Source organism: Mandrillus leucophaeus, unplaced genomic scaffold (genome assembly GCF_000951045.1).
Source record: "Mandrillus leucophaeus isolate KB7577 unplaced genomic scaffold, Mleu.le_1.0 Scaffold207, whole genome shotgun sequence".
NCBI lineage: Eukaryota > Metazoa > Chordata > Mammalia > Primates > Cercopithecidae > Mandrillus > Mandrillus leucophaeus.
Window position 1 is genome coordinate 4,434,815 of NW_012102110.1, and position 9,170 is coordinate 4,443,984.

The following is a 9,170-nucleotide window of genomic DNA, read 5'->3' on the forward strand; positions in this document are numbered from 1 at the left end:
AGAAATCACAGATAATATAAACAAATGGAAAAACATCCCATACTCATGCATAGGAAGAATCAATATTATCAAAATGGCCATACTGCCCAAAGCAACTTATAGATTCAATGTTAATCCTACCAAACTACCAATGACATTCTTCACAGAACTAGAACAAGTTATTTTAAAATTCATATGGAACCAAAAAAGAGCCCAAATAACCAAGGCAATCCAAGCAAAAAGAGCAAAGCTGGAGACATCATGCCACTTGACTTCAAACTACACTGCAGGGCCATAGTAACCAAAACAGTATGGTACTGGTACAAAAACAGGCACACAGACCAATGGAACAGAATAGAGAGCCCAGAAATGAGGCCACACCCCTATGACCATCTAATCTTCAACAAAGCTGACAAAAACAAGCAATGAAGAAAAGACTCCCTATTCAGTAAATGGTGCTGGGAAAACTGGCTAGTCATATGCAGAAGATTGAAACTGGATGTCTCCCTTACACCATAGACAAAAATCAACTCAAGATCGATAAAGTCTTAAATGTAAAACCCAAAACTATAAAAACCCTGGAAGACAACCTAGGCAATACCAGTCTGGACATAGGAATGAACACAGATTTCATGATGAATACACCAAAAGCAATTGCAAACAAACCAAAAATTGACAAGTCAAATCAAATTTAAAGAGTTTCTGTGCAGAAAAAGAAACTATCATCAGAGTAAACAAACAACCTACAGAATGGGAGAAAATTTTTGCAAACTATGTATCCAACAAAGGTCTAATATCCAACATTTATAGATAACTTAAACAAATAAACAAATTTACAGGAAAAAAAAATCCATTAAGAAAACCCCATGGCAAAGGACATGAATAGATACTTTTCAAAAGAAGACATACATGTGGTCAACAAGGATATGAAGAAAAGCTCAACATCACTAATCATTAGATAAATGCAAATCAAACCACAATGAGATACCATCTCACATTAGTCAGAATGGCTATTAATAAACAGTCAAAAAATAACAGATACTGGTGAGTTTGCAGAGAAAAGGAAATGATTATACACTGCTGGTGGGAGCGTAAATCAGTTCAAACATTGTGGAAAGCAGTGTTGAGATTCCTCAAAGAGCTAAAAACAGCACTGCCATTCAACCCAGCAATCCCATTGCTAGGTGTATACCCAAAGGAATATAAATCATTCTGCCATAAAGACACATGTATGTGTATGTTCATTGCAGCACTATTCACAAGAGCAAAAGCATGGAATCCACCTAAATCACCTAAATGCCCATTAATGATAGCCTGGATAAAGAAAATGTGGCACACATACACCATGGAGCCATAAAAAAGAATGAAATCCTGTTCTTTGCAAGTATATGGATGAAGCTGGTGGCCATTATTCTTAACAAACTAACTCAGGAACAGAAAACCAAATACTGCATGTTCTCACTTATAAGTAGGAACTAAATGCTGAGAACACATGGACAAAAAAAAGGCATCAACAGACAGTGGGACCTAACTGAGAATGGAGGGTGTGAGGGAGAAGAGGATCAGAGAAAATAACCAGTGGGTACTAGGTTTAATATCTGAGTGATGAAATCATTTGTCCAACAAACTCCCATGACCTGAGTTCACCCATATAAAACACATGCACATGTACCCCTGAACTTAAAAAGAAAAAAGATGCATTTTCAATAAAAATTTAATTTTGTTAAAATTTATCAAATCTGAAAAAATTGATATTTTGACTTCTTAATTTTGGAGTGATTAGGGTCCTTGGTTATTTGGTTATTTTCTCTGTCTAAATTCAGTTCTTTAAATTTCAAATAGTGTTGGGGATTTAAATTCCATTAGTATGCTACTAACTCCCAAATTTATATCTCTAAGCTTCCTCTAAACTCCAGAATTATGAAGCCAATTGCTTCCTCAACATCTCTTGTTTTTCAAAAAATTTCAAATTCTTAATTGTTGTGAGCACATAGTAGGTGTATATATATGTATACACACACATATATATACACCATATATATGGGTTACATGAGATATTTTGATATAGGCATGCAATGAGTAATAATAAAAAAATCACAATCATACCAGGATACATAGGGTATCCATCACTTTAAGCATTTATCCTTTTGGTTGACAACAATCCAATTATACTCTTTTATTTTTAATTGAACAGTTAAATTAATTTGTACTACTGTCACCCTGTTATGCTAGCAAGTACTCGGTCTTATTTATTCTTTCTGGCTGTTTTTTGCACCCATTAACCATCCCCTCTTCCCCAGCAACCTTCCACCCTGACTCCATCTACCCTTCCCAGCCTCTGGAAACCATCCTTCTCCTCTCTATCTCCATGAGTTCAATTATTTTAATTCTTAGCTCCCACAGATAAGTGAGAATATGTGACGTTTGTCTTTCTGTGCCTGGCTTATTTCACTTAATATCTCCATTTGTATGTCTGACGTCTTAAACTCCTGAGGTTTCCTCCAAACCTGCTCTACCAACAGCTTTTTATGTTAGTTGAGGGAAACTCAATTTTCCCAGTAGTTTGATCCCTGAGCCTTGACACTGTTCTTAATTCCTTTCTTTTCTTTCTTCTTCTTCTTCTCTTTTTAATATCCCACATTCACTCTGTTAAGAAATCCCATGAGTTTTACCTTCAAACTATATCTGGAATCTAATGACCTCTCACTACGCCACTGCTAAAGACGCTAAAAATGGCTCAAGCCTCCATTATCTTTTATATGAATTATGCAGCAGTTTCTTCTCTGGTGTCCCTGAGTCTACAATTCTCACCATATAGTCTATTTTTAATCAATAGCCAGAATCATCTTGATAAAATACATTATATAATGTCACTCCTCTCATAATCCTGCAAAGTTAACTGTGATGCTTAATTTTATGTGTCAATTTGGCTGCGCCATGAGATAGTTTGTCCAACATTATTCTGGAGGTTTCTGTCAGAGTGTTTTTGGATGAGATTAACATTTAAATTGGTGGACTTGAGTAAAGCAGATTATCTCTGTAACGTGAGTGAGCCTTTTCCAAACAGTGAAAGGCCTGAATAGAATGAAATACCTACCTGACCAAGAGGGAGTTCTGCCGACAACCTGCAGAATTGAACTGTAGCATTGACTCTTCGTTGGGTCTAGCCTACCTTGCAGATTTTGGACTTGCCAGCCTCCATAATCATGTGAGTCAATGCACTAAAATTACCTCCTTTAACTTACACACACGCACAAACACACACACATGCACATCTATTCATTCTGTTTTTCTGGGGAATCCTAACAGTACCATTTAAAAAGCTTTCCCTTTTAAAATACCAGGATATCTCTTATCAAAACATCTATTTATTTATGCAATAAGACAAGAAAAAAGATCAGTTAAAATGAATATTTAGGTTTTCTGTTTTTTATTTTTTGTGTTTATTTTTCTAATAAATATGTCCCTTTGTCTAAGTTTTCAAAATTATTGACACAAAATACAAATTTTAGATTCTCTATTACCTCTGTGGTTTTGCCCCATTTTTTATTCTTGATATACTATTTGCAACTTCTGTTTTTTCTTTATCAGTATTTCCAGAAATTTGACAGTTTTATTAATCTTTTAAAAGTATCAGTTGTTAGCAGATTCTGAGCTCTCAATTGGAACGCCTCCACATCACTCAGCCACACTCAGGGACTGGACGCCTCACTCCCATTTCTGAGCCATTAAAGGTCTAAGGCTGCTTCCCCCAAGCCAGCAGAACATCCAGTCATGGATAAAAATGGGCTGGTTCAGAAGGCCAAACTGGCCGAGGAGGCTGAGCGATATGATGACATGGCAGCCTGCATGAAATCTGTAATTGAGCCAGGAGCTGAATTATCCAATGAGGAGAGGAATCTTCTCTCAGTTGCTTATAAAAATGTTGTAGGAGCCCATAGGTCATCTTGGAGGGTCCTCTCAAGTATTGAACAAAAGACGGAAGGTGCTGAGAAAAAACAGCAGATGGCTCGAGAACACAGAGAGAAAATTGAGACGGAGCTAAGAGATGTCTGCAATGATGTACTGTCTCTTTTGGAAAAGTTCTTAATCCCCAATGCTTCACAAGCAGAGAGCAAAGTCTTCTATTTGAAAATGAAAGATTACTATCGTACTTGGCTGAGGTTGCTGCTGGTGATGACAGGAAAGGGACTGTGGATCAGTCACAACAAGCATACCAAGAAGTTTTTGAAATCAGCAAAAAGGAAATGCAACCAACGCATCCTATCAGACTGGGACTGGCCCTTAACTTCTCTGTGTTCTATTATGAGATTCTGAACTGCCCAGAGAAAGTCTGCTCTCTTGCAAAGACAGCTTTTGATGAAGCCATTGCTGAACTTGATACATTAAGTGAAGAGTCATACAAAGACAGCAGGCTAATAATGTAATTACTGAGAGACAACTTGACATTGTGGACATCGGATACCCAAGGAGATGAAGCTGAAGCAGGAGAAGGAGGGGAAAATTAACCAGCCTTCCAACTTTTGTCTGCCTCATTCTAAAATTTACACAGTAGACCATTTGTCTGTCATCCATGCTGTCCCACAAATAGTTTTTTGTTTACGATTTATGACAGGTTTATGTTACTTCTATTTGAATTTCTATATTTCCCATGTGGTTTTTATGTTTAATATTAGGGGAGTAGAGCCAGTTAACATTTAGGGAGTTATCTGTTTTCATCTTGAGGCGGCCAATATGGGGATGTGGAATTTTTCTACAAGTTATAAATGTTTGGCATAGTACTTTTGGTACATTGTGGCTTCACAAGGGCCAGTGTAAAACTGCTTCCATGTCTAAGCAAAGAAAATTGCCTACATATTGGTTTGTCCTGGTGCGGAATAAAAGGGATCATTGGTTCCAGTCACAGGGGTAGTAATTGTGGGTACTTTAAGGTTTGGAACACTTAGAAGGCTGTTGTAGAAACATACCCCATGGATACCACAGGTTAAACCATGTGTATCTGTGGAACACTCAATCTCAACGTGCACACCTTTGACTACAGCTGCAGAAGTGTTCCTTTAGACAAAGTTGTGACCCATTGTACTCTGGATAAGGGCAGAAATGGTTCACATTCCATTATTTGTAAAGTTACCTGCTGTTAGCTTTCATTATTTTTGCTACACTCATTTTATATGTATTTAAGTGTTTCAGGTAACCTAAGAACAAATGTAAAAGTAAAGATGCAGTAAAAATGAATTGCTTGGTATTCATTACTTCATGTATATCAAGCACAGCAGTAAAACAAAAACCCATGTATTTAACTGTTTTTTAGGTTTTTTGCTTTTGTGATTTTTTTTTTTTTTGATACTTGCCTAACATGCATGTGCTGTAAAAATAGTTAACAGGGAAATAACTTGAGATGATGGCTAGCTTTGTTTAATGCCTTATGAAATTTTCATGAACAATCTAAGCATAATTGTTAAGAACACGTGTATTAAATTCATGTAAGTGGAATAAAAGTTTTATGAATGCACTTTTCAACTACTTTCTCTACAGTTTTTCATATAAATTAGTCTTTTGGTTTTGAAACTTCTCTAAAGGAAATTGTACATTTTTTAAAATTTATTCCTTATTCCCTCTTGGCAGCTAATGGGCTTTTACCAAGTTTAAACACAAAATGTATCATAACAACAAAAATACTACTAATATAACTGCTGTTTCCATGTCCCATTATCCCCTCTCTTCCTCTCCACCCTGAAAAAAATGAGTTCCTATTTTTTCTGGGAGAGGGGGAGATTGATTGGAAAACAATGTAATGTGTTCAATTTAAAATTTTGGTATATGGCATTTTCTAACTTAGGAAGCCACAATGTTCTTGGCCCATCATGACAGCATTAACTATAAGTTTTGTGCTTCCAAATCACTTTCTGGTTTTTAAGAATTTCTTGATACTCTTACAGCCTGCCTTCGATTTTGATCCTTTATTTTATTTGTCAGGTGCACAAGATTACCTTCCTCTTTTAGCCTTCTGTCTTGTCACCAACCATTCTTACTTGGTGGCCATGTACTTGGGAAAAGGCCGCATGATCTTTCTGGCTCCACTCAATGTCTAAGGCACCCTGCTTCCTTTGCTTGCACCCCACAGATTATTTTCCTCATCCTATTTACTGCAGTAAATCTCTCCTTAGTTGATGAGATTGTGTTTATCTCCCTTTAAAACCCTACCTATCCTGAATGGTCTGTCATTGTCTGCCTTTAAAATCCTTCCTCTTTCTTCTTCCTCTCTTCTCTAAATAATGATGGGGCTAAGTTATACCCAAAGCTCACTTTAACAAAATGTTTCCTCAGTACTTTGCAGAAAACACCAAACAAAAATGCCATTTTAAAAGACGTGTATTTTTTCTTTTAGAATGTAAGCTCCTCAAGAGCAGGGACAATGTTTTCTATATGTTCTGTTGTGCCTAGTACACTGTAAATGCTCAATAAATATTGATGATGGGGGAAAAAATGTATCAGTTGTTAATTTTTAGGTTCTTTCTATTGTTTCTTTGTTTTTGATTATATTAATTTCTGTTTTTATCTTTATATTTTCCTCTGTTATATGTGGAATGTTTAGTTCATTATTTTTCGACCATTTTTTAGCAACGTATTTAATTAAGATTATTCATTATCACAATTCATGGATCGCAATCCATTATCCAAAACCCTTGGTGTCAAATGTGTTTCAGAATTCACTGATTTTAGATTTTAGAGTGGCAATATGGTTTATAAACTCCATATTATAAAAATCTCCCATGGTATTTGTGCCAATACTCTGGTCATATATTGGGTTGGTGCAAAAGTTATTGTGGTTTTTGCCATTACAAGGTAATTACAAAGTAATGGCAAAAACCGCAATAACTTTTGCACCAATCCATACATCAAGATAATAAAGACTATAGTTTGTCTCATATCAGATTGAGTTAGAGTTTCATGTCAAATTTTCTAAAAATTGTTTTTCAGAGCTTTCGGTAATTCAGAATTACAAATGAGGGATTGCACGCAGTATTGCTTTAGGTTTGTCTCAAAGTGACTCTGTTGTTGCCAAATCCTAAAATGTTATAATTTTCAAAATGACTTATTGGTGAAACCATAATGTGGTTGGAAATAAGCTATTTAGTTTCCAAATGTATGGAGATTTGGGGGTGACCTTTTAATTTTTTGAGGTATAATACAGAGATATGCTCCAATCTTAAGTGTACCATTCAATCAGTTTTGATTAAGGGTTTCAGTTGTATAAGCCAAACCTGCATCAAGACAGAACAGTTTCATCAAACCTCAGAAAGTTCCTTTGTGCTCCTTCCCAATCAGTTACCTCCCTTATAATCTGATCTGATTTCTACCACCATAAATTAATTTTGTCTATCCTAGACTTTCTTATAAGTAGGATCGAACAGTATGTAGTTTTTGTATGGGGGATTCTTTCACACAGAAAAATGTGAAAATTATCCATGTTGTTGCATGTATCATTACTTTGTCCCTTTTTATTGCTGAATAACATTCCTTTCAATATACCATATCCATTTTGTGGCTATTAGGAATTGAATGTCTATAAACAAGGGTTTTTTAGACATATGCTTTCATTTTTCTTAGTTAAATACCCATGAATTGAATTGATGTGTTACATGGTAGACACATATTTAACCTTTTAAGAAATAACAGTTTTCTGAAGAAATTGTATCATTTTGCATTCTCAACTGTAATGTATTAGATTCCGGTTGCTACTAATCTTCTCTAACATTTGATGTTGTAAATTGTTTTTATTTTTGCCATTCTTGTATAAGAACCACAATCTTATTGTGGTTGTAATTTGCATTTCTCTAATCACTGATGATGTTGAAGACTTTCTTATATGCTGTATACCACTTGTATATCTTCAGTTAAGTGTTTGCTCAAGTCTTTTAATCATTTTTTGTTGTTTTTATTTTGTTATAGAGTTGTCTTTTCATATATTTTAGATGTAATTCTTTTGCAGATACATATGAATATTTTCTTCAGCCTACGGCTTGCCTTTTCATTTAATTACTCATTTTTCAATGATTACTGCTCATTTTTCAATGAGCGGAAGATTTTAAAAGTTTGATGAATCCCAATTTATTATTTCTTCTCTTTGTAATTCATGCTTTCTTTGTCCAGTCTAAGCAACTTTTGCCTACAAAGGTCATAAAGATACTTTCTTCTGCTGTTTTTTCTAGAAACTTGATGGTTTTAGCTTTTCCATTTAGTTCTATGATGAATCTCATTAATTTTTGTGCATTGTAGGAAATGGGGGAGTCAAGGTTTTTTGCTCATATGATTATCCGGTTAGTCTAGCTCCATTTGTTGAAGAGATTTTTCACTCCCAGTTGAATTATTTCAGCGTGTTTGTAAAAATAACTTGACTGTACATGTGTGGATCCATTTCATGACTCTCTCTTCTGTTCTATTTTCTATCTATCCTTTCACCAATGGCACACTCTTTTGATTACTGTAGCTTAAAAAAAGTTTTCAAATCAGGTAGTATGAGTTCTCCAATATTATTCTTTGTTTTGAAGATTGCTTTGGCTATTTTAGGTCCTTTGTGATTTTCATATGTATGTTATAATCACCTTGTCAATGTATATTTAAAAGTTTGCTGGGATTTTGATTGAGATTGTGTTGTATCTGAATCAACACGGTAGGGGAGGAGGGAATTGATTGATAACTTTGTTTTATTTAGTATTGTTTCATTTATTTAGGTCTATTTTAAATTTTTTCAGCAATGTTTTATACTTTTTAGTTAAGAGGTATTACAATATCTTTTAATAAATTGTTAAATTTATCCCCAAGAATTTATGTTTCTTGATGCTGTTGTAAATGGTATTTTAAACTTTTTTTCTAATTGCTACTATATGTAATAGAAATGCTATTGGTTTTTGTATACTGATTTTATAGCATACATTGTTAAAATCATATATTAAGTCAGGTAGTTTTCTTATAGACACCTTGGGAGGTTTTACATAAAGAATCATGTCTTTACTTTTCCCAATTTCTATGATTTTTTCTCTTTTGTACAAGCTAGGATCTCCAGTATAAATTTCAATGAAAATGATTGGAGTGGACTTTTTTGTTTTTTCTTAGAAAGCATTCACTATTAAATGCACAATTAACTGTAAATATTTTGTAGCTGCATTACAAATATTTTGCAGAAGTTT

At 34.6% G+C, this 9,170-nt stretch overlaps 1 pseudogene across 1 annotated transcript; it reads left to right on the forward strand.

Annotated features, from left to right (window-relative positions):
- Positions 1-3,745: 3,745 nt before the first annotated feature.
- LOC105539607 lies at positions 3,746-6,458 on the forward strand (annotated as a pseudogene). Its single transcript, XR_001006074.1, has one exon. The product of XR_001006074.1 is annotated as a 14-3-3 protein zeta/delta pseudogene (transcript).
- Positions 6,459-9,170: the final 2,712 nt, after the last annotated feature.